We start from the raw sequence: 23752 nt of genomic DNA, 5'->3' as shown, positions 1-23752 counted from the left end.
TGGGGGCATAGATCTGATGTTCTGAGGGGCTGATGCCTGCAGTATGATGCTTTCTTTGGGCTGAGATGGCCTGGGAGACTTACATAAACCATGCTGCGTCTGTTGTGGGTGAAGGAGAAACAACCATAATGCACCTTTCTGTCATGCAAAGATCTGCACCTACTGCTGCCGCCTCCTTTCCTGGCAGAGTTACAGCTGTGGCATGAGTGGTAGGACTTTACTACTGTCCCTTTCCCAGGGCCAAGTGTAGCCAGTAAGAGCCTTCTTGAGGATCTGGGAGATAGTTCATGAACTATCTTCTTCCTTACTGACCATCTTGCTAGAATAATACCTGTTTAGTTTATTAGAAATTCTCCAAGTTGGATGTAGCTAGTGCATGTGACTATGAAAAACAGAAATAGGGTGGTCACGAGGCCTCTCCGAAACAAAAAACATACATTACCTATCAGGTTTGTCAGTCTTCACTACATTGTTTTAAAGTTCAACATTAAGATGGTAACATTTCTTCAATTAATCTTAAGTCAACTTCAGGTATAAAACAGCTCTAAGATCTCAGTTACAATACATATTTTTGTGAAAAGATACATTTAAGAATGATATTAATGGACTTAATTTATTCTGTCAGGGAAGAATGTAATAGATGTACAATTCCCCATCATGGAATGCCTATGAGTTCTATCAAATAGGCTCTTTTCATCACAGAATGAATGGTAGAAGTTCAATAGTTGAAGATTTTCATTTGTTGTGATTTAAATAATCATGGAAGTCAGTTGAAGGTTTTTTTGGAGTGGTAGATATCTGCTTAATTTTATTAATTGACAATTCTATTTGATAATACTGTTGTAAGACATTGTCTGTGTAGATTGTATCTTGCCTTCTCATTTAGAGGCACATTTGGAAAGTCATAATTGGAGTTAAAAGACTATCGAGTAGCTTGATACAGTTGTTTAGTGCTTTTAAGTAAGCAAAAAGCCTCTCTCTCATGGCCCTCACATATTACAGGTGAAATTCAGGAAGACCTTTTCAGGGTGACTGAAGAAGTTTCAGTTATAGTGTGGAATAATGTTTTATCTGAATCAAAGAATTATCAAATATTTTACTGATCAGGGACTCTGGCCGTGTGTTTACTAATGGTCATAATGTCGTGGCCAAGAGCTGCTGTTTTCAGCATTTGTGCTGTTGCACGCCCTTCCAGGAACTATGGGAGTGTATCCTCACCCAAATAAGATCTAGCAACAGTTGCAGATGGACAAACAAGTTCCTCACCACAAGAATTTACCAGACAGGATGGTCTGGTTATTAAATCATGATGAGTGTTCACCTAAGCTGACAAGGTTGAAAAGAAAACTCAAAAGACACCTGTCTTATAAATGAGTTTTCATGTATGAGGTATCTTAACTATATAACTATCAATCTTGAGTATATAACTTGATCAGGATAGTGTGCAGCTTTTCGAGGATATCAGAACTAAAAAAAAAAGGGTTAACAAATTAGAGGACATGACTCTGGTTACTCTTCTTAGAATTCCTGATAAAGCCATCAGCAGTTGAGTCAGTCACTACAGCTAAACAACCAGAGATTACAACTTCCTCATTTACAAAACTGGCCTCATCATCAGGTTCTCAGAATTGACCATAACAGAAAATGCTGTGCAAGGCATAACACCCAAATAAATCATGCAGGGAGTCATGCAGGGAGTGGACGAATTTCAGATTATGCTTTGCTTCTGTCAATTGTGGCATGCATGGCTTGCCTGATTATTCAAAGTGTTGTATTGTTTTCTCAGCGATAAGGCTTAAACAATCAAGAATATATTTTATTGAATATTTTATAAAAAATATTCTCTGGTGCAAGCAAGACATTTGTTTTACAAATAGGCATGAACAAAACCGGCATCATTTGTCATGAAACATGGCTGATAGAATGACAACATAGAAGGTCTATAATTTCTAACTGTAGCTATGTCCTGTGACTACAAAAATGTGACTACATTCTTACAAATGTAGAGCTCTACATAAAGCTCCTTGGTCCTGTCTAAAAGTGTTGCAACTGCACTATGGAAATATATATACATAGCCTAGCTTATTGCAGGAGATTTTTGGTTGCACCAATTTTAGAAAGCACATTTACAGCACTTACAGCATATGAAGCCAGAGCTGATGCTTGTGGCTGTATCTGGAAACATCACAGTGCAGCTCTGGAAAACTATTTTATAAAGTAGGGCCGCCTGCATAAAGCAAAATCCTTACATAATTTTCAAAATGTTGCACGCATATTTTGGTTTTTAGTATGAACTGCGAATTTTACAATAATATTGCCTACACTTGCATAAAATATTTTATGTTGTTTTGGTAAAAAAAATAATATATATATATATTAAGTGTAGAAAATATAATGGTAAAATAGCAAATACTTAAAAATATAAGACCACACCCAGCACAGTCCCTAGCACTAACAGTAGTTGCAGGCCTAACTGTTTCCGAATACTTACAGTACTACTTACCTAATTATATAATTTGACTTCCGATGTATTTGTCAATGCGATATAATGCCCTCATCATTTTTCTAGCAGGATATTTTGCAGTCAGTATTGTGGTAGAGCACCAACCAGGTGATCATGTAGGCTCTAATAAAATGAAAACCACTAATGAGGACTTTGTTCTGCAATTGAAAATATTAGATGTCAGTAAAATTAGGGTCCGGTTACTCTTGTCAGTGCTGAAATTGAATCTTTTCTTAGGAAGGCACAAACCTAATCACAAGGGTGACCAGGTACCAAGGCTACGTTATCATTATAACACCTCAACCCTCTTGCCTCATCCACCCTATACTGTCTCTTTGCCTCACTATTGTGTGTTATTTTTAATCGCTGCTTTTCCCTTTGAGACAAATTTCCTATCTTTCTTTTTTCACTTTTTTTCTATTCTTTTCTGCCTCTGCCTCTTTTGCTCTGGCTAATGAGAAAAAATGAGTCCTGGAACTCCAAGATGAGTGCCTGTGGCCACCACTCGCAACCACCACCATAAATTGAGCACTGAGCTCATGTTATAGGGCATCCCTGCTTCTCTCCAAATAAGGGCTCAATGTGGTATACTCTATGTTCAGAACCCAACTATATAGAAAGGGATCGCTTTAGGTTGGGAAATAAATTCAAATCCACAAATAAACTAAACTAGTGTGGTTCCTCTAACTCTCCATAAGCTGAATAGGGAATTAAACAAACTTATCCGGGCACAGTACCTTGAAAGGATATTGGAACGTGGGAAAGATATTGCTAGGTTAAAAAGAAAGAGAAGCAGACTTAAGCGAAAAATTAAAAGGGACAGGGAGGATGAAGTATGGATCAAATTAAGGGAATCTGCTGCTCAAGGCAACAGTAAAGATTTTTGGGCAATAATCGGGAAAGGATGTGGTACGCGTCACTCTCCTACTCCCGTAGCTATATCAGAAGATCTATGGTCCTCTCACATCCGAGAATTGTATGCAGGAATTGGGACCATGGGTGTGGATAATTTCATGCATGTCGCACCTGAGGCCTCAGTCTTTTCTCCCTCTGAGAAGGACATCGAGTTGGCTATAAAAAACATGAGATCCTCTGGGGCTATGGGACCGGATGAGCTCCCGATGACGGTCCTAAAACAAGACCCTTCAACCTGGAGTAAAATCTTGTATCCCCTGTTTAGGGCATGCCATTTTTCTAAATGTGTCCCTGCATCGTGGAGGGGAAGCATTCTGGTCCCTATCTTCAAAAAGGGAGCAAGGGACAACCCCAGTAACTATCGCATGATTGCGCTCCTCGACTCCATCGGAAAGGTCTTTGCGAAATGTCTCCTGAGATCTCTCTCCGATTGGGTCGAGGAGCGCAACATTTTGCCGCTGGAACAGACTGGCTTCCGTAGGGAACATGGCACTCTGGATAACCTTACAGCCCTTCAGGTTATTACTGATAAATATGTCCAGGTTAGAGGGGGTGTTGTATATGCCGCTTTCATAGACTTCTCCACAGCGTTCGATAAAGTGGATCGGGGTACGCTGTGGAGAAAATTGATGGGGATGGGTGTCCCTCCTCCCCTACTGGACTTGGTACGGGCTCTACACACTGAGACCTGGTGTAGGGTCTTAATGGGGGGTGAAAGGGGGTTGTCGGCTAAAATACCATCTCAGAATGGCCTTAAACAGGGCTGCTTATTGGCGCCCCTGTTGTTCTCCCTATATACAACTGACCTCCCTGCAGCTGTGTCCCGTAGTGAGGGGATCGCACCGTTGATAGGAGGGGTGCCAATAGCCTGTCTGATGTATGCCGATGATGTTTTATTGCTCGATTTAACTCCTGCGGGTCTGGCCAACAGGCTTCAGGCTCTTCAGGACTTTGCTGGCGAGCATTATATGAAGATCAATATTAATAAAAGTAAAGTGATGTGTATTGCGGGTAGGAAGAAATGTCGCTCTACAAATTTCGGTTGGGCCATCGGAGGGCTTAGATTGGAGGTCGTAACTTGTTATACGTTTTTAGGGAAAATATTCTCATCCAACATGAGCGAGAATTCTCATATAGAGCATTGCTCCTGCAAAGCTCTTGCCCAAGGTAATGGGTTAAAGTCCCTATACCTGGCAACGGGGAAAAGACATTTCTCTAGTCTTCTAGAAGTATTTAGAGCTAAAATCCCCGCAACCATCTTGTACGGTATAGAAATAATTGAGATAAAATATTGGGACTTTTGCAATAAGACCGAGGGAAAACTCCTAAGATCCCTCTCGAATTTTAATAATGCTTGTTCACTGGCTGCGTGTAGGCTGGATTTCGGACTCAGAAGTGCCTGGGTTCAGGGGCTGTGCGCCTTAATAAGGTGGGTCGCCAACTTAGCCAGAGCGAGAGAAGGAACCCTGCGAGTCCTACTCAAAAATGAACTTTTGGGCAATTTTAAGGAGTTCTCTAAACTTGTTAACAATTTTAGAAGGGCTGTGAATATCCTTAGATTGGATGAAAGCGCTCTTTTCTCCTACTCTCCCACACAGTTAAAGCAGGTCCTTAGGGAGGCCTCGTGGGAGTATTGTTTTCAATCCGACATAAAAACAGTTGGAGATAAAAGGAATGTGGAGCTGCTGGTCTCCTCCTATAGGTTGAAACAGCCCCAACCGTATGCCCAGTGGAATCTCCCACATGGGATTCGTAGGTTTTGGTTTTTATTACGTTATGACTTAATCCCTCTTAATGTGCTGTTGTCTAAATGGTACGGCACTTCACCGTTGTGCAACCTATGTAAATTAAATAATCAGGACTGTATACATGTACTTTTGATTTGTCCTATGCTACGAAGCTTGCGCAAGAGATGGCTTAAAGTAATTTGTCTTCGCCTTAGCATTGTCACTTTACAAGATTTTCTTCATGCACTTTATTGCCCACCAAATGAAATGTTTTGTGCCTATGTTTTTAACTTTTTTAAAGGATTTTTAGATATTTATTAAATTCTCTGGAAGATGTGCCGGCCTGGCCATGTGGGATTGCTGGTTTGCAGTGTACCTATTACGATTTGAATACTATGTTTTATGATTTTTGTATTGTTGATGACTGTGTTGTTTTGTTTGTACATGCTTATGTGGCCCTCTTTGAGAGCCAAAACATAATAAATAAATTTGAATTTAGTGTGGTATCCTGAATACTTTTCTTCTATTCTTTTTCCTGCTATGCAATGCCTATATGTTGTAGATATTATATGTAGTCTCTGGAGATATTTATTGTTATTGTTTTATGTGAAAACACTGACCTCCACTTCATTTCCTGTTAAATTTCATGACTTTCAATTGTTTGAGTAATTTTGGAGAGTTTTATTTAACTCCATTCTTGGAGGCTAGTAGGATCATTCATAGTTCTATTTTGTGGAAACGTGTGTTAGTTGTGCATAGTTGTCAAATGTAGTTCCACGAGGGCCTTATCCATGGCAGATTATCACAATATCAATGTAGGAAAATATCTACAGACAGTGGGTCTCATTCTCAAATAAATCAGTGAATTTTCACACGCAGGATTATGACCTTTCAGCCTATAATCATTTCAGGAATTTACAAAAATGGACCCGATTACACATGAAACCCCTGCACTAGTAGCAGCTTTCCAGACCTAAAACTGAAAAATGTGAGTGAATTCCATTTTTGTGTGTAAGGGACATGTGTTAACCTTCTTTTTTCTCCCTGAAGAAAATATTTTTCCAGAAAGAAAATTCTGTTCACATATAACCACAGTAATGTTTTTGGGTGTGTGTATGCTGCTCAATTGATCCCTGGAAAGCTTTTTACTCCTTCCTTTAACTAGAGTAAATCTTCGACCATTTCCAGAGTTCTATGGGACCCAAAAATTGTTTCTGCATACATGCGAACTTGCAGGTTTATGGGGGTGCACAAACCTCAAAGGGATGCCTGCTCTGCAATGCCCCTCCAGGTGTAGGATTTGCATTTATTGAAAAATTAACCTCCTTGCGGGTAAACGTTTGTGTGTGGTAATCCATTTAGGAGCGTAAAACTAACTTGCCTGATATTGAAAAGTGGTTTAGTTCTCATGAATAAAGTTACTAGGCCATGTATAATTCCAGGTATATTGCTCCATGAATTCAAATATCACTTCTTTGCATAGTCAGTGGTAGTCATTGTGAGAAATAGTTTGGATCCCGCCTTCCAGGGCCTAAGTTGGATATGCTTGTATTAGTAATTTCTCTAGGGGCTAATGCTCAATTTTCTTTTCACAGTTCAATTAAACAATTTATTGTCAAAGTGGTAGGATATAAATGACTAGTCACTGTTTATCTGCAGTGCATTTGCTATGCCCTCAAGTCTCTGGGTTCTTCCTTCTAAAACCTATTGACCTTGTGATAACCTGTAAGTTTTTGTTACATAATACAAGGCAAATTGTTGTGTTATTAATCTTTATTAGAACATGGGAATGTAGAGCGCTCCATGAAAACAATGGATGGCTCCAGGTTTCTAATAGCCGCTGGAACTGCGGAGCATCAACATTCCAATGTTTAACAAAGTCCTCAAGGAGCCAGAGGGGATTTCAACCCCCTCAGGCCCCATGAGGCCTTTGTTTCACAAGTTAGAATATTCTGCCCTCTAGGGACGGAATGTTGCTATAGCCTTAGAGTTCTCCATAGCGGACTCTACCAGCCATTAAAGGCCCGCTCCCTTGTTAAAGGCCCGAGCCGAAGCAGGTCTTTAATGGCCGGTAGAGCTCGCTGCGGTGGGCTCCAAAGCTATATTAGAACATCGGAATGCTGAGAGCTCTATTGAAGACAATAGAGAGGGTACAGGCTTACAATGGCTGGTATGAGCCTGAGCTCCAACATTCCACAGTGTGTCTTCATGCTACTCCCTTTTTAATATAGCCTTATAGCCCGCTGTAGCGGGCTATACTGTCTATTAAAGGCCCGCTCTCGCGTTAAAGGCCCGAGCCGAAGGCGAGGGACTTTAACAAGGGATTGGAACTTTAATAGCCGGTATTGCCCTGCTACGAAGAGCTATAAGGCTAGTAGAACATTCTGCCACTAGAGGGCAGAATGTTCTAACAAATAAAACAAAGGCCTCTCGTAGCTTGAGGGGATTTAAATTGGCCGGCCGGTAGAAGCATGGAGTACTCCATTGTCTACAATAGAGCTCCCAACATTCAATGTTCTAATTTAGAATATTCTACCCTCAGTGGGTGAAATGTTCTTATAGCCTCATAGCCCGCCGTAGCGGGCTATACCGGCTATTAAAGGCCCGCTGCAGCGTTAAAGGCCCGAGCCGAAGGCGAGGGACTTTAACAAAAGCAGCGGGACTTTAATAGCGGTATAGCCCTGCTACGAAGGGCTATAATTAACAAAAGCAGCGGGACTTTAATAGCGGTATAGCCCTGCTACGAAGGGCTATAAGGCTATTAGAACATTCTGCCACTAGAGGGCAGAATGTTCTAATAAATTAAACAAAGGCTTCTCGAAGCTCGAGGGGATTTAAATCCACTCGAGCTTCGAGAGGCTTTTGTAAAACATTGGAATGTTGCTCTGCGGGCCTTTACCGGCCCGTAGAAGCATGGAGCACTCCATTGTCTACAATGGAGTGCTCCACATTCCAATGTTCTAAAAAGTCTTATAGCCCTATGTTTTATGTTTTATTAAATTTACTATCTCATCTTCAACACAAAATTCCACAAAAATGCATGCTATTTCATAGCAAAGGAGAATTGGTCATGCATGCTGCTATTAACAGAGTATTGTTAAAATATAGGAACTTTACATCTAGTAACTGTTACTCAACAACATGTTTTCTATGCTCCTCAAATGTCTTCCGTTCACTGAAAACCTACTGAACGTCTTGGGACAACCTGCCTGCTTTTAAATTCATTACACAGGGAGACTGTTGTATCCGTAATCTTTATTGGAGTAGTAGATAAGGAAGACGAATAAATGAAACACTTCGTTTTATCACGTACTTTTTATCATAAAAAAATTACAAACCCGTGTTATTTCACGGCAAAGGCCAGCTTATCATGCTAGTAGTCGTCAAGACTGACATCATCATAATAACAACTTGTTTCCTTTCTTTAATACTTCGAAACATAACTTTAGTCCGTTCTTAGTGCTGCCAAGGACAGTTGTTAGTACCCAGTTCACAGACGTCGGAAGGATGGAAGGCTGAGCCTGCCCCTCCATGATTTGAGTTCATGACCTCCAAACCACTGAGTCAGCAGCAAATGTTGAGCTCTCCGAGGCCTTCTCACGGACGCCCTTCACATTGTGCTAAAGAAATAGCTGTGCATTTCAGTTCAGCTACTAATCAACCCCCTGATTAAAGAACACGGTAGTGGCGGATTCAAACTTAAGGGCATCCTAGGCTGACCTCTCTTAGGTGTATTGGATCTGGTGTTGTTGGTGTAACTGTTTTATTAAGGTCCCAGTTGTTTAATCCACGCAAGATAATCTTGCTGTGTTTGCCACTTTGGAATCGCAGAATAATTGACTCAACCCGAGGTCAACAATGTATTTAGCTAGACAGATATCTGCAAACAAATTGAAATAATAAGTAAAGATCAAATTAATGATCTATTGTGCAGTTAGGTGTCAACATTCGCTCTGTAAATAATTAAAGGTTCTTTTGAAGGTGTCACATCGAGAGGAACCAAGGGAAAACACATTACTCGGTCAAGCACTGGCAGTCCCTCTAATAAATCTAACCCCTTGTTAGGTTGAAAAGAAACAAAAAGAAAACAGCAATACGGTTGTTGCAGACTCCAGGATCACTTTTTAGTTCGCTTTCATGGCATGTTATTGTGCTCGTTCAATCTTGAAGTTCAATGGATCATGTTATTCTGTTATGTTTTTGGCTTCCACATTCACTAGAAGCAGCTGCGGCTGTACTGCAGAAAGCATACATGATCCTGGGGTTCCCAGGACATCAGATATATAGGCTCTAGCTCGAAGGGGCCCCTGCTGCCTAAGGTGAGGCCTAAAAGGGTCACCATCTTATCTCAAACAAAAGCAAAAGGCAGCCATGGCAATGTTTATCACAAAGGACATCTTGTGGAAATAATTCAAGAAAGCTTCTCAACCATGATGTGGACTGCATTGGCTATTCATTAAATGTTTGTACTTTCCTGACCGACACACCAAAAATATATCGGCAATGCCGAAATGATGTTATCTTGTTCCTCTCCATCTCTTCTTTATCATCATTCCTTCCTCTTCCCACATGTCTGTTGTCTCCCATCTTCATCACTAAATGTTCCAAATTTTATCAACCTTCCGAAAGCTGCATTAACCTAGAAATATCTGATGTTTTCTTGTTGGAATGGAAAAGTTCTTCACGTGGTGATGGACGTGCACCCCTGCCCTGAGTGCCCTGGTTACAATGATGTCTTAATCCCTGATGCCGATTTCTGTTGTCATGCGTAAACACGGATCATGCATGTACACCTAGTTAGTGTGTTGTGCTGTGCATTAAATGTGTGTTGTATACATGTTCTGGGTATTTGTGTGCCTGTGAATGGTACAATACATTGAATATTCTGGATTCCATTTTGAGTGGAGTAGCATGAGGAGGTGGTGGGAACCCTCCCCCCTCAGATTTGTGGATGGCTGCATTCCTGTGAGCTTGATGGGACACACACAGGAGGAAGGAGAGTCTGGCTGTCCAGCACACTTCAAAGGATGTTCTTTGATTCAGAGAGAGGTCACTGAAAAGGGCACAGGTCAGTAAGGAGACAGGGCTTGTAAGGGAATCATGAAGAGTAGGGCTGAGGCCCTGGGGTAACCTTGTGATACACATATCACTGTGGTTGACATCCAGGTGTGAAGCTCTAGTTACTTCCAAAGCTGGCATTGTGAAGTGATTTGGAGCCGCTTCTGCTGTGAGAGACTGCTTTGTGAGGAAGGACAGAGCAGAGGAGAAGGCACTTCAGAAAGAAGCAGACCCCAACACATTCTTCAAAGACTCCGACTCTAAAACACATTTGGTGCTTGGAAATGGACAATGGGTATGGGAGATCGAAGCCCCCAAAATTATTGTTAAGCAACCAAATGAGCTGTGCAAGGAAGGGAAACGTTGAAAGACGTTTGGCTATGAACAGGGTTGGAGGATAAGACCTGCCAGTCTACAAATTGAGTGAGGGGTCATCACCCAGGGACATCAACGACCGCCTGCTTCTGGAGCCTGAGGCACCAGTGTCTGCCTGCTTGCCAAGATCAGTGAGCCTTGTGAGGAAGATGAGAGCTGGAGGAAGCGAGGTCCAGTAGGGGATCCTGGCGAGTGGATCCCTGTAGCAAAGTGTGAGGAGATGGCTGCTGCACCCATCAGGTTATTGCCCACAGGCATGTTTAGGTTAGTGACCCATGTATGCCAGAGGAGAACTGCATAGAAGTGAACCATGAGCTGTCAGTCAATCAGGATTTATAAAGCGCAGCTAATCACCCTATAGGGTATCCAGGCGATGAGCAGGTCTGAAGGCTAATTAGATTAGCCAGGTCTTGAAGTCCATTCGGAATTCTGGAAGTGAGGTAATGGTCCGGAGTTGCGTGGAGAGACCGTTCCAGGTCTTTGCTGTGATGTGGGAGTAGGAGTGTCCATGGTTGTATAGTGCCTTGTCAGCAGCGTGTGGGTCAGCAGCTTAAGTTGGCATCTCTTCTGTACGGGGAGCCAGTGGAGTTGCCTGAAGCGGGGGGGGGGGTGATGTGGATTTGTCAGGGAAGGCTGAGGATGAGTCTTGCTGTGGCATTCTGTGTGGTCTGAAGTCTCTTTAAGAGGTTTGCGACTATTCCTACATAGAGGGCATTACCTTAGTCCAGTCAGCTAGTGATGAGGGCCTTAGTCATGTGTGTCTTGTGTGTAGGGGTAGCAACTTGAACCTCTAACATAGCATACTCTGAGTGAGGGAGCAGGTGGAGGAGACAGCGCTGATCTGTGATTTCATGGTGAGCTTGTTGTCAATGATGATTTCAAAGTTTCTGGCATGGTCGGAGGGAGTGGGTGCAGGTCCTAGATCTGATGGCCACCAAGAGTTGTTCCATGTGTTGCTGCTGTTGCGGAAGATCAGAACTTCTATCTTGTCTGTGTTCAGCTGCAGGCAGTTGGTCTTCATCCAGTCAGCAACCATTGTCATGCATCTATGTAAGTTGGTTCTGGTGGGGCTGGGCTCGTTGGTGAGTGTAAGGATAAGTTGGGTGTTGTCTGGGTAGGAAATTATGTTGAGGCCATGGGATCTGATCATGTTGGCCAGCGGGGTCATATATGCATTGAAGAGTGTGAGCCTGAAGGATGAACCCTGGGGGGACACCGCAGGTGATCTCCTTGGGTTCGGAGGTGAAAGGTTGGAGGTGGATTCTCTGGGTTTTTCAAGTGAGGAAGGAGGTGATCCATTTGAGCGCATCCCCATGTATGCCGATGTGGTAGAGTCTTTTGATCAGCTTGTAGTGGGTTACAGTGTTGAGGTCGAGGAGGATCAGAGCTGTGTGTTTCTCCTCAGTCAAGGAGGGTTTGAATGTCATCGGTGGCTTTGTGTGCTCCACCCACCCTGAAGGACCATGCATGCAACCTTGGCATTATGCTGGACTCTTCGCTCACAATGAACCACCAAATCAACACAGTCTCCTCAGACTTCTTCCACACACTCCGCCTGCTTAAAAAGACTTTCAGATGGATCCCCACAGATTCCAGAAGGATGGTCACTCACGCACTCATCACCAGCAGACTCGACTACGGCAACATACGCCGGCATCACCCAGGAACAGCTCAATAAACGTCCAAAACGCTGCCGCCAGACTGGTCCTCGACATTCTCCGCAGCAGCCACATCACTCAGCACCTCTGAAAACTTCACTGGCTTCCAGTCAACAAGAGACTCCCCTTCAAGCTCCTCACTCACGCCTTCATAGCTCTACATGACAAAGGACCAGCGAACCTGAACCACCGCCTCACATTCCACATACCCACCAGACAACTCTGATCCTCACAACTCGCCTCACATCCAGCCACAGGATCCACAAGACAAAAACTGAAGGAAGATCGCTCTCCTACCACGCCGCCAAGACTTGGAACACCCTGTCCCTGCACCTCAGGCACTCAGCGTCACCAACCCAATTCAGGAAGGACCGCAAGACCTAGATCTTCGTATGATCCTCCACCCAGTCCGACCAGCAGCCCCCCTTCTAGCACCTCGAGACCCTCACAGGTGAATAGCCGCTATTTACAAGCCCCTGATTGATTGACTGGCTATGATTAGGGTGATTTTGGAGCTGTGATTGCTATGGAAGCCAGATTGGAGGCGTCCAGTAGTTGGTTCTGCTCCAGGTGTGTCATGATTTGCATGTTGTCGATCTTTTCCATTTCTTCACTGGGAATGGGACCAGGGAGATTTGCCGGTAGGTTTTGAGTTTGCTGTAGTTGGCTTAGGGATTTTTGAGTAGTGGTCTGACTTAGTTGTGTTTCCAGACATCAGGAGATGATGCGGTGGTGATAGAAGTGTTGAGCAGGGTGGCCGATCCTGGCCGATCCTTTGGTTTCTGAGGGTGAAGATGTGGTGTGGCATGGGTCTGTGGGAGCTCCTGAGTCAATGGATTTCATGGGGGAGGTGGTCTCATGGGCAGAGTGGAGGTTCCAGGTGGTCAGTCAGTGGTTCGTGTCGGATGCAGTGGTGGAGTATCTGTTGAGGAACTCCTTAGGTGTGGGTTGAAGTTTGAGGTTTCTGTATATGGTTGTGATCTTGTTTTGCAGCTCCAATCGTATCATTGCCCATGTGCAGGTTTAGGTTGGCGACCTACCTATGCCAGAGAAGGGCATCAATGATGTGGGCTGTAATCAGGGTCGTTGCTGGTCTGCAGTTTTAAGTCAGTGACCCTCATATGCCAGAGAAGGCTATCATGAAGTGAGCTGTGAACTCTGCTGCGCCTGATTAGGTCATTGCCATACTGAAATCTGAGTGAGGGATCTAGGTTTAAGTTTTCTTTAGGAAATAGACTTTGAATAATTTTGTTTTTGTGAGGTGATTGATTGGCTTCTTGGCATACACGTACCAGAATGGAGAATGAAGCCCAAGAGATTTCCTAAGGTGCTACTACAGGAGAGGAGCTTAATTCTACTGGTCAGCATTGCAAATAGATTGTCGCACAGTTACACCAATGCACTAATATGAATTCTTTCCTTTGAGCATTGAGATTTTAAATAACAGTCATCCAACCCCTAATTCCTAATCCCTGCAACGAAAGGCTCAATAACATATTACACAATACAATATCAGTATTGTGAGATAAATCTGCTAAAAACGCTGCACAGTAAAGAGGCAGAATTCACCAATGGTTAACTATTTTATCAAAGGTTGTGGTTTTTCCTTCTGTCTGAAAAATGCTTCACTGCAATTCTGTTACCACTGCATGTCATCACCACAGCATTTATCAGCAAACGGTAAATGAGGTCTAAGGTGCACAGTGAGAAACTGGCATATTTTTCAGTGCCACTCTGTCGTTCTGTTGTCCTGGCCACAACTGGGGAACAGAATGTTTAAAGCTCTTTCTACAGATTGCATCTTATATTTCATTCGACTTCTATATCCTGTTCTAGTTTCCCCTTTTTCCTAACATTTTCTGTTTTTTTCACTTAAAATAATCCGTTATGCTTTTTGTGGCATTTTATCTCTTTTATCACATAAGCCTGAAAATGTAATTACATTATCTCCTTGGTGATTGATTCTTTGATTCATTCTTTAAGAATGTTTGCATAGCATGCCCTTCTGCCCTGACTGCATCTGTGTTCTTACTGATGTACCTGCTGACCAGCAGAGTAACCAGATGAACATACATATTTTTTTGCAAATGCCAAATAACAATCAAAGGAACAGCATAGAAACATCAATGGGTAAATGACTTTGGTGACTCAACATTCTCTATTTTAAACTTCATTAATATTTTCCATATGTACCAATCCACTTGTTAAAGTCTGTAAGGTTGAATCGACTCTTAAAATGGGATTGTGACTTAATATCAATTTGTTATTTGTAATGGGTAGTTGTGGGGCTCCCTTATAAAAACAGAATCGATATCTAATGTATTAATGGTTTGCAACTGTAATTCTGGTTGCAAGCCATTGAAAAGGTACCGACTCCCAAGTAGGGGTGGAAACTGATTCACAAAGGAGAAAGAGCCCCCTTTGGACTCATTGCCCTTTATACATTTTTGTAAACGTTTAGAGGAGTAGGCAGTGACCTAGAGGACCGCTGCCAATTCTCAGTGAAACCTAAAAAAACAAAAAAAAAGTTCCTTCTACCCCCAGACTTAAAGTTAGCAGTACAATTACTAATGGTCTTCAAACTCGAATATGGCTTTGCAACCCTTATGGGTCTTCCCAAGTCGAAGAAACGGCTCCACTCAAGGCAACCCTCAAAGCAGCAGCAAGACTGATAACTGGCATGAGATGCCAGAGCTCAGGTGGAAATTGCTGGTCTCTCTCAAAAAGCTTTGCACTGCGATAAACCCAGGTACCTAGCTGAAAAGATTCCAATATCAGGGGCAGCCACTTCCTCAGGGGTGCAAACTCCCTCCAGCTAGAACCCCAAGGTTCAGGAAACAAAAACCTACACACTCTCCTTTTTAGGATCTGCCCCTAGGAGGGGAAACTCTCTCCCACCAACTATTCGGTCAAACCCACCAACCTCCATTTTCAAAAAAGAGATGAAAAGGATCCTAACGAACAGGTTCTTTACCTAATGTCTTGGTAATCCTGATTTGAGGGATGACCCCCCATAATACTATAACTACGTATATGGCATGAGCACCATCATTCCAGCAGAGTGCCCAGAAACAATGTCCATCCGGGTACTGTGAAGCAGATGTTTTGAGGCCCCAGAAGGCCTTCTTTAGAGGAAGCACTTGATGCTTCACAACTGAGTTACTGGTTGCTTAGTGATGTTTGTGACACAGGGGCGCTGGAAGTATGGGCGCCAAAATCGCCTTACAGGAGTTCATGAGGAGAATGTCTTTAAGCTTTGTTTTCATCATGGTGCAGTTACTGTGCATCTAAGACAGAAGTTAAATGTCAGGCAAGTCTTCTAACAAATTGTTGCACATTTTTAGGTCTCGCCTGACCCAGCGCATGAGCTGGTCTGGCGAGACTTATTGAGAGGGCTCCAAAAGGTGCTACCAGGCCAGCCTAGAGCTACAGTGCAGGTGCGCGGGCGCGCGCGCAGCGCTTTACTGCGATTACATTTACTTTCGCGGCTGCATGGCCGCTTTGATGTTTGATCGTGATCGCGATCACTTTCACTTTCGCGGCCGCATGGCCGCTTGGCATAGCCAATAGGTCTCGCTTTTGGGACCTTTATAAGTATTTAGTTATGCAACTGTTGCATGGCTAAACACTTATAAGGTCCCAAAGGCGAGACCTATTGGCTATGCCAATGCTTGTTTTTAACATGGAGATTGTGATTTACTTTTCCTTTCTCCAACTACAAGGTGAGGTGAAATGTGAACCTGTACCTCGATAGGGTACAGAAAGCTCGAAAGGAAAGGCTGTAATATGTCAAATGGAATTTGAATATTTGAAAATGAACGATACAATTATTTCAAAGCTCATCAGGAGTAAGGAAATTACAGATGAGGCATGGTATGTTTTTTGTAATTCTCAAGTGTGATGGAAACAAAGATTTTAATAGGATTAAAACAAACCTGACACTTTGCTCCTATAATGCAAAAATAATAAATATGCACTCAAAAGGTATTGACTGAGTGTTATATGCGTTTAGCATTAAAACTGCATGCCAGATGCAAATTTAGTTGTTATTTCATGGACCTCACTACACAACGCATTAGTCATGTTTGGGACACTGTGCTCCAAAATGCTCTTCTGAACACATACTTCTCCCCTACCCTCCCTATTGCTGAATGAACATGCATTCTTTGCTGCACTTTTTCTTTGAAAGGCTTGGATTTTTCACTATCCATATACCTTCAGAAACGTATCACTGATGGCAGCACCCATGCTCCTTAAATTGTCCCAGCAATTTGGGATGCATCAGATCATATTGTGTTCTATTTTTATATACATTTTGTCTTGTTTTATGTTCATGTTTTGCTTTTGTTCCAGCTTGTGTACAGCGCTCTGATAATGTTAGTACTTTAAAAATTCTTTAAATAAAAAAAAATAAACAAAACACTTTTTGAAGAGCCTTGGCTGCTTATCAAATGTTTTTTTTTTATCAGTCACAGACCTGGTGGGCTGCTGACCCTTACAAGTCACTATCTCTGTGATTTTGTCCAATCAAAGTGAGTTGCAATTTGTAACTTTGTTCATGATTATTAATGGGGTAGGTCAGGCTGCAATCCACTCCGATTCAAATGACCCAACCTATAAATAAATAGGTCGGTTTCCAAAATCCAATAGTTGTCGCAGAAAGGCTATTCACAGACTGCTACTGCACTTTGCGACCAGTGTAGGTGCACATCCGGCTCCAAGATTCTTATAAAACCATCTAGGAAATCAGTTGGAATTATCAGGGCAGAAGTCTAAGCTCATATCGTCTTCCATACTGAGGTTTACAGAAATGAGGATTTGGTGTAATTCGTAAACCCTGCAATGCAAAGCTCAAAACCATCTTATATGCAAAAATATCTTCAGGTTGTTTGCAAGTGAAACTTTAAATGTTTGATTCGTAGGATGGTACATGTTCCCAGTGCTGTTTACAGCCCACCCCTGAAATTTCCTTGAGCAAAGAAGAAAAGTGGTCATGGCTCACGTGCCATAAGATCATGTTCAGAATTTAGATTCCGACAATATCTGTGTCTTCCAAATACAACAACTTCCTCCCTGACAAGTAGCAAGTAGCAATTCTTCGACTCATTCTGCTCAGGTTTCTTCTCCTGCTGGATTTGGATTTCTTTCTGCTGTGCTTTCTGGCAGTTTTTTCCTATTTCCCTCCTCCTGATGAACTCGCATTTATTTCTGTTGTATTCTGACAATCTTTGTCTCCCCACCCACCCCATGCCTCTGTTGCCTCTTGTTGTATCGGCAACATTTGTTTCCTGTGCTTGTTTTATAGATTAGTAAAATGCACCAATCTTCCTTTGTCTTCCTTTGAGATCAGTGACCTTTCTGTGTTAAGGAATTCAAATAATGAAAATTCCTGGGACATGATGTGTGAGTTGTTTCTTAACTATTCATCCGCGGCTTATTAGCGGGTAGAGAAGCTTTATTTTTGCATACCTGGAATTCATAGCTTCTCCCCGAAGATCACCGCTGTCAACTTTTAGGCTTTTTCTGGAAAGGGCAATAGTGAGGGAGACATAAAACCTACCCCTGCACCACCCACAAAACCTAAAGGATAAAAAGTCAACTTTACGATATGTGGCTTCAAATGAATGAACTATGATGGTAGATCATTCAGAGTCCATGGCCTGAGGTTCTGAAATTCCCTAAATCCAAATCTGCGAGCCTAACCAAACTATTTGTGGGTCGGAATCGATTAAATCAAAGCTTTTCAAACTCGCCCACAGCTGATCTCCCTGCAGGATAGGTGTTGTGACGCAGAATGCCAGACACGGTTTCACCTGAGCTATCATACTTTAAATTCTCACCTGAACAACCAAAAACACATCCAACACTTTAAATTAACCGAGAGGGACCCCACAGCACTCTACAAAACCAAGAGTGCCCTGCAGCTCCCCTCCTCCGGCTCTTGCACTCACCTTTCACGGTGGCAGTCATTGCCTCTGGTCTAGAGCGACCACATATGTTTCAATATAGGCCCCCATTGCAAGGCCCTCTGCTGCTGATCCATGCCATCTATGTGTCATGCTTCAGAGGTGAGATGTGCCTAAGGCTGCCTTTAGAGGTGAGTATGCAAATATGCCAAGGCAGCACACCACAAAGATCATGCAAACTGCTGAAGTCTATACAATGACATAATAAAAAAATGCACTGCTATACAATACCAGCCACATGAGCAGGAAGTGGGGAAGGGGAGTGGGCAGAGCCTCCTCTTGTACTAACGAGGTCAGCAGTGAAGGAGGTCGGCCATGTTAGGGAGGGATGGGAGGACTAGAGCGCTAATTTGCTTGGAGGGTTCTGTTGGGGAGCTGAAGCGCACTACGTAAGTCATGTGGCGAGGAAGACTTACGAGGAGGTAATCTAATGTGCTGGCATGACTAGTCCCCTCCTTTCTACCTCTGCATCTGTAATACAGGGGCCCAGTCAATTATCACTCAACTGCTCAGTTATCAATCAAATGACAATTAATCAATAACACATGTTAGACCTCCTAGTTCTCAGACTTTTACTTGTTTAGGGATTGCACAACACAGTCAATGACACCAACACAAATGGAACGGGTGAGCACGTGAAGTCGCACATCGGGCTCTTTTATTTTCAACCAACCGCACAAAAGGATAACACAGATCTTTATTTTTATTGGTTGTGTTTCCTAATGAAAACCAGTTTTTAAATTATGCACCATATGGGGAAACACATTTACAGGAACACATTTACAGACACTGTGAAATTCTTCGAGCTCACTCGGTAGAAAAGGAGAGTGGTGAATGCTGTAGACGGGAACTCAGATGAATAATTGGTTTTCTGAGAAGTGTGTGCCAAGAAAAAGGACTCCCTGTTCGAGGATTATGTTTTTCGCAGCCTTTCTGGTCATTTCCGATACTTCCATTTCCCATCCGGATATGCTGAGTCCAGCAGCCTGCTGGCCCCTCTTTTCCTGTCCACTCCCAGCCTGAAAGGTCACATTGTGCGGTTAATATTTAAGTGCATTCTTAACTTTCTCGGTTCAGTCGGGCACGCACCAGAACAAGGCAGAACGACACATGTACACAAGTGAAGTCCGAGCGAGCAAAGTGCCTACTCGTCCTGGGGTGCACTCCTGCTCTCAAAGTCGGGAGAAAAGACGACCACCTCATGTGTTAATACCAGTATCGGAAAGTACGGGTGGCATTTTGTGTGTTTTTACCGTCATTGTCTTTATTTCTGACTTTCAGCCTCTATTTTCAGAAGTAATACTTTCTGTATTTTTTTTACCAGACAATTAACTTTGTCTCGAGTTTCTGTATCAAACGCATGCAAGTTACACAATTCAGCAAGGCACATGCGTTGAATTAAATGCCCCCCTTCAAAAGGGGTCTTGAAACACTCTTAGCTTGTTATGCATGAGGCTTACAGAAACATAAGCTGTTTAAAATATGCTGCCTGTTCAGAAAGAAATATGTTTCAGAAAGTATAGATGCTTGCGTGTATTAGTGGTATACATTATTATTTCAAGCAAACAAATAGATATAAAAAAGAACCAATTTTGCTCTCACTAAGGGCCTCATGTAGGAAGCCAAATACCGGCCGGTAACGGCCGAAATTCGGTATATATCCCGTTACCGACCGGTATTTAGGCATTTGCGATGTATGGGGCTGATTTTCTGGATTCGGTATTTACCGAATCGGAAATTAAGAAATCGGTAAAATACCGATTCGGTAAATACCGAATCCAGAAATGCAATGTAGGGAGCACTCTAAAGAGTGAAAATTAGTATTCAGAATTCGTTATTTACCACCAAATACAGGTTGGTGATAAATAACGAATACCTTGCAAAAAGCAATATTTTGCAGATTTAAGAGTGCCATGTGGCAGACATACATGCCCTTAGGGCATGTATGTGCGCCACATGTGCACACATGCAAGATTCAGGGGTGCAACAGGGTGTCAATGTGACACCCTGCCACCCTTGTATATGCTCCCCCCATTACCGAATCGGTATTTACCGAATCGGTAATGAGGCATACCTTCCCATTGATTCCTATGGGCCTCCAGGCCCATAGGAATCAATGGGAAGGTATGCCTCATTACCGAATCGGTAAATACCGATTCATAATTACCGTATTTTTCCGAATCGGTAAACTTTACCGAATCATTACCTACATCACATTTACCGATTCATAAATACCGAATCGGTAAAATTCGGTATTTATGAATCGGTAAATGTGAGGCTACCTACATATGGCCCTGAATCTAAATCACTAATAACTGTTGCATCTCTGCAGAGCTCAAAGGGTTCAGGACAGGATGCCAGAGGGACTCCGACACATTCAAGAGGCGGTGCACCCACTTTCAATAAAGAGAATGCACTACCTCCATAACTGTATGAGTCAAAGCATGAGCGTTAGACAGCTCACTGTGGGAACATCCAGCTTTGACTCTGTAAGTTAGTACATGAGCTGCAGACAGCACACAGTGAGAACATGCAGTAGTGACTCTGTAAGTAATTACATGAGCTTTAGACAGCTTACTGTGGGAACATGAAGCAGTGACTCTGTAAGTTAGTACATGAGCTGCAGACAGCACACTGTGAGAACATGAAGCAGTGACTCTGTAAGTTAGTACATAAGCTGCAGACAGCTCACTGTGGGAACATGAAGCGTTGACTCTGTAAGTTAGTACATGAGCTTTAGACAGCACACTGTGAGAACAGAAAGCAGTGACTGTAAGTTAGTACATGAGCTTTAGACAGCACACTGTGAGAACATGAAGCGTTGACTCTGTAAGTTAGTACATGAGCTTTAGACAGCACACTGTGAGGACATGAAGCGTTGACTCTGTAAGTTAGTACATGAGCTTTAGACAGCACACTGTAAGAACAGGAAGCAGTGACTCTGTAAGTTAGTACATAAGCTGCAGACAGCTCACTGTGGGAACATGAAGCAGTGACTCCAAGTCAGTACATGAGCTGCAGACAGCACACTGTGAGAACATGAATCGTTGACTCTGTAAGTTAATATATGAGCTGCAGATAGCACACTAAGAACATGAAGCATTGACTCTGTAAGTTAGTACATGAGCTGCAGACAGCACACTTTGAGAACTTGAAGCGTTGACTCTGTAATTTAGTATATAAGCTGCAGACAGCACACTGTAAGAACATGAAGTGTTGACTCTGTAAGTTAGTACATGAGCTGCAGACAGCACACTGTAAGAACATGAAGCGTTGACTCTGTAAGTTAGTACATAAGCTGCAGACAGCTCACTGTGGGAACATGAAGCTTTGACTCTGTAAGTTAGTACATAAGCTGCAGACAGCACACTGTAAGAACATGAAGCGTTGACTCTGTAAATTAGTACATAATCTGCAGACAGCACACTTTAAGAACATGAAGCTTTGACTCTGTAAGTTAGTACATGAGCTGCAGACAGCACACTGTGAGAACATGAAGCAGTGACTCTGTAAGCTAGTACATGAGTTGCAGACAGCACACTGTGGGAACATGAAGCAGTGACTGTAAGTTAGTACATAAGCTGCAGACAGCACACTGTGAGAACGTGAAGCAGTGACTGTAAGTTAGTACATAAGCTGCAGACAGCACACTGTGAGAACGTTAAGCTGTGACTCCATGAGTTAGAGCATGAGCTTTAGTTAGACACCACATCGTGGAACCCTGAAGAGGGGAGTCTGTAAGTTAATGCATGAACCTCAGACAGTACACCATGTGACAATGAAGCAGTGGCTCTGTGAGTTAGTGCATGAGTGTTAGACCAGTGGCGGCTCCTCCGCCTTAGCGGAAGAGCGTCGCCTCACTGCTGTCCGAGCAGTAAGAAAAATAAAAATAAAATGATAATAACGTAATATTATTAACATTTTCTTTTTCCTTCTGCAGTGGCTCTGTTGTTTCCTGGGGGTGGGGGTGGGCCCCATGACCCAGAGCACTGCAGGGGGACGAGTGGTGGCACTCCAAGAGTGCATGACATTTTGGGCGGCCTGAGACAGTCATGCGCACTGACCATGCTCTCCATCCATTGCAGCCTGGGTGGAGAATATGCCCCAGAGTCCCAAGCTTGGTCTGAGCGCAGACTTACAGTGCTCAGACCAATCACAGTGCTGCATTGCTGTGTTGTGATTGTTCTGGGGAGCTTGGGAGCCTGGGTGCTTCCTGCTGCTGGCCTCCAGGCAGGAAGAAGACAAGAAGATGCAGCGGATCGGAGGAGAGTCGGCGGTAACACCGGCCATAGTCAGGTAAGAGTTTAAAATTATTTTATTATCCTTTTCATTTCCCCGGCCTAATCCCCCCTACCTTCCCCGCCTCACCACCCGAGTCCGGTAGCAGCTGCTACTGTGTTAGACTGCACACTGTGGACACATGAAGAGGGGAGTCCGTGAGTTAGTGCATGAGCTGCAGACAGCACACCTTGGACCATGAAGCAGTGACTATGTGAGTTAGTGCATGAGCTTTAGGCAAGCACACCATGAGAATATGAAGCAGTGCCTCTGTGACTTAGATCATCAGCTTTAGAGAGCACACTATGGGAATATGAAGCAGTGCCTCTGTGACTTAGTGCATGAGCTGCAGACAGCACACACTGGAAACAGGAAGTTGCAACCCCATCAGTTAGAGCATAAGCTTTAGACATCACACCATGGGACCATGAAGCAGTGATTCTGTGAGTTAGTGCATGAGCTTTAGGCAAGCACATCATGGGACCATGAGGCAGTGACTCTGTGAGTTATTGCATGGGCTGCAGACAGCACACCATGGGGCCATGAAGCGGTGACTCTGTGAGTTAGTGCATGAGCTTTAAGCAAGCACACTATGGGACCATGAGGCAGTGACTCTGTGAGTTAGTGCATGGGCTGCAGACAGCACACCTTGGACCATGAAGCAGTGACTATGTGAGTTAGTGCATGAGCTTTAGGCAAGCACACCATGAGAATATGAAGCAGTGCCTCTGTGACTTAGATCATCAGCTTTAGAGAGCACACTATGGGAATATGAAGCAGTGCCTCTGTGACTTAGTGCATGAGCTGCAGACAGCACACACTGGAAACAGGAAGTTGCAACCCCATCAGTTAGAGCATAAGCTTTAGACATCACACCATGGGACCATGAAGCAGTGATTCTGTGAGTTAGTGCATTAGCTTTAGGCAAGCACACCATGGGACCATGAGGCAGTGACTCTGTGAGTTATTGCATGGGCTGCAGACAGCACACCATGGGGCCATGAAGCGGTGACTCTGTGAGTTAGTGCATGAGCTTTAAGCAAGCACACTATGGGACCATGAGGCAGTGACTCTGTGAGTTAGTGCATGGGCTGCAGACAGCACACCATGGGGCCATGAAGCGGTGACTCTGTGAGTTAGTGCATGAGCTTTAAGCAAGCACACTATGGGACCATGAGGCAGTGACTCTGTGAGTTAGTGCATGGGCTGCAGACAGCACACCATGGGACCATGAAGCAATGACTCTGTGAGTTAATGCATAAACTGCAGACG

The 23752-nt window shown here is 43.4% G+C and overlaps 1 protein-coding gene across 5 annotated transcripts in view; it reads left to right on the top strand.

Annotated features, from left to right (window-relative positions):
- Positions 1 to 23752, top strand: part of DAB2 (DAB adaptor protein 2) — a 269293-nt gene that overhangs the window by 20249 nt on the left and 225292 nt on the right. Inside the window, exon 1 of one of the 5 annotated variants that reach the window (XM_085631149.1) lies at positions 22386 to 22498. The exons of the other annotated variants lie outside the window; for them this stretch is intronic. The gene's annotated coding sequence lies outside the window, so the exon portion shown is untranslated. Of the gene's footprint in view, positions 1 to 22385; positions 22499 to 23752 lie in introns of those variants that run through there. 5 annotated transcript variants of the gene reach the window in all.

The sequence above is a fragment of the Triturus cristatus genome, chromosome 2_1, assembly GCF_964204655.1.
Source record: "Triturus cristatus chromosome 2_1, aTriCri1.1, whole genome shotgun sequence".
Lineage (NCBI taxonomy): Eukaryota > Metazoa > Chordata > Amphibia > Caudata > Salamandridae > Triturus > Triturus cristatus.
Note: the sequence above shows the minus strand (reverse complement) of the source record. Positions and strands in the feature narration are given on the sequence as shown.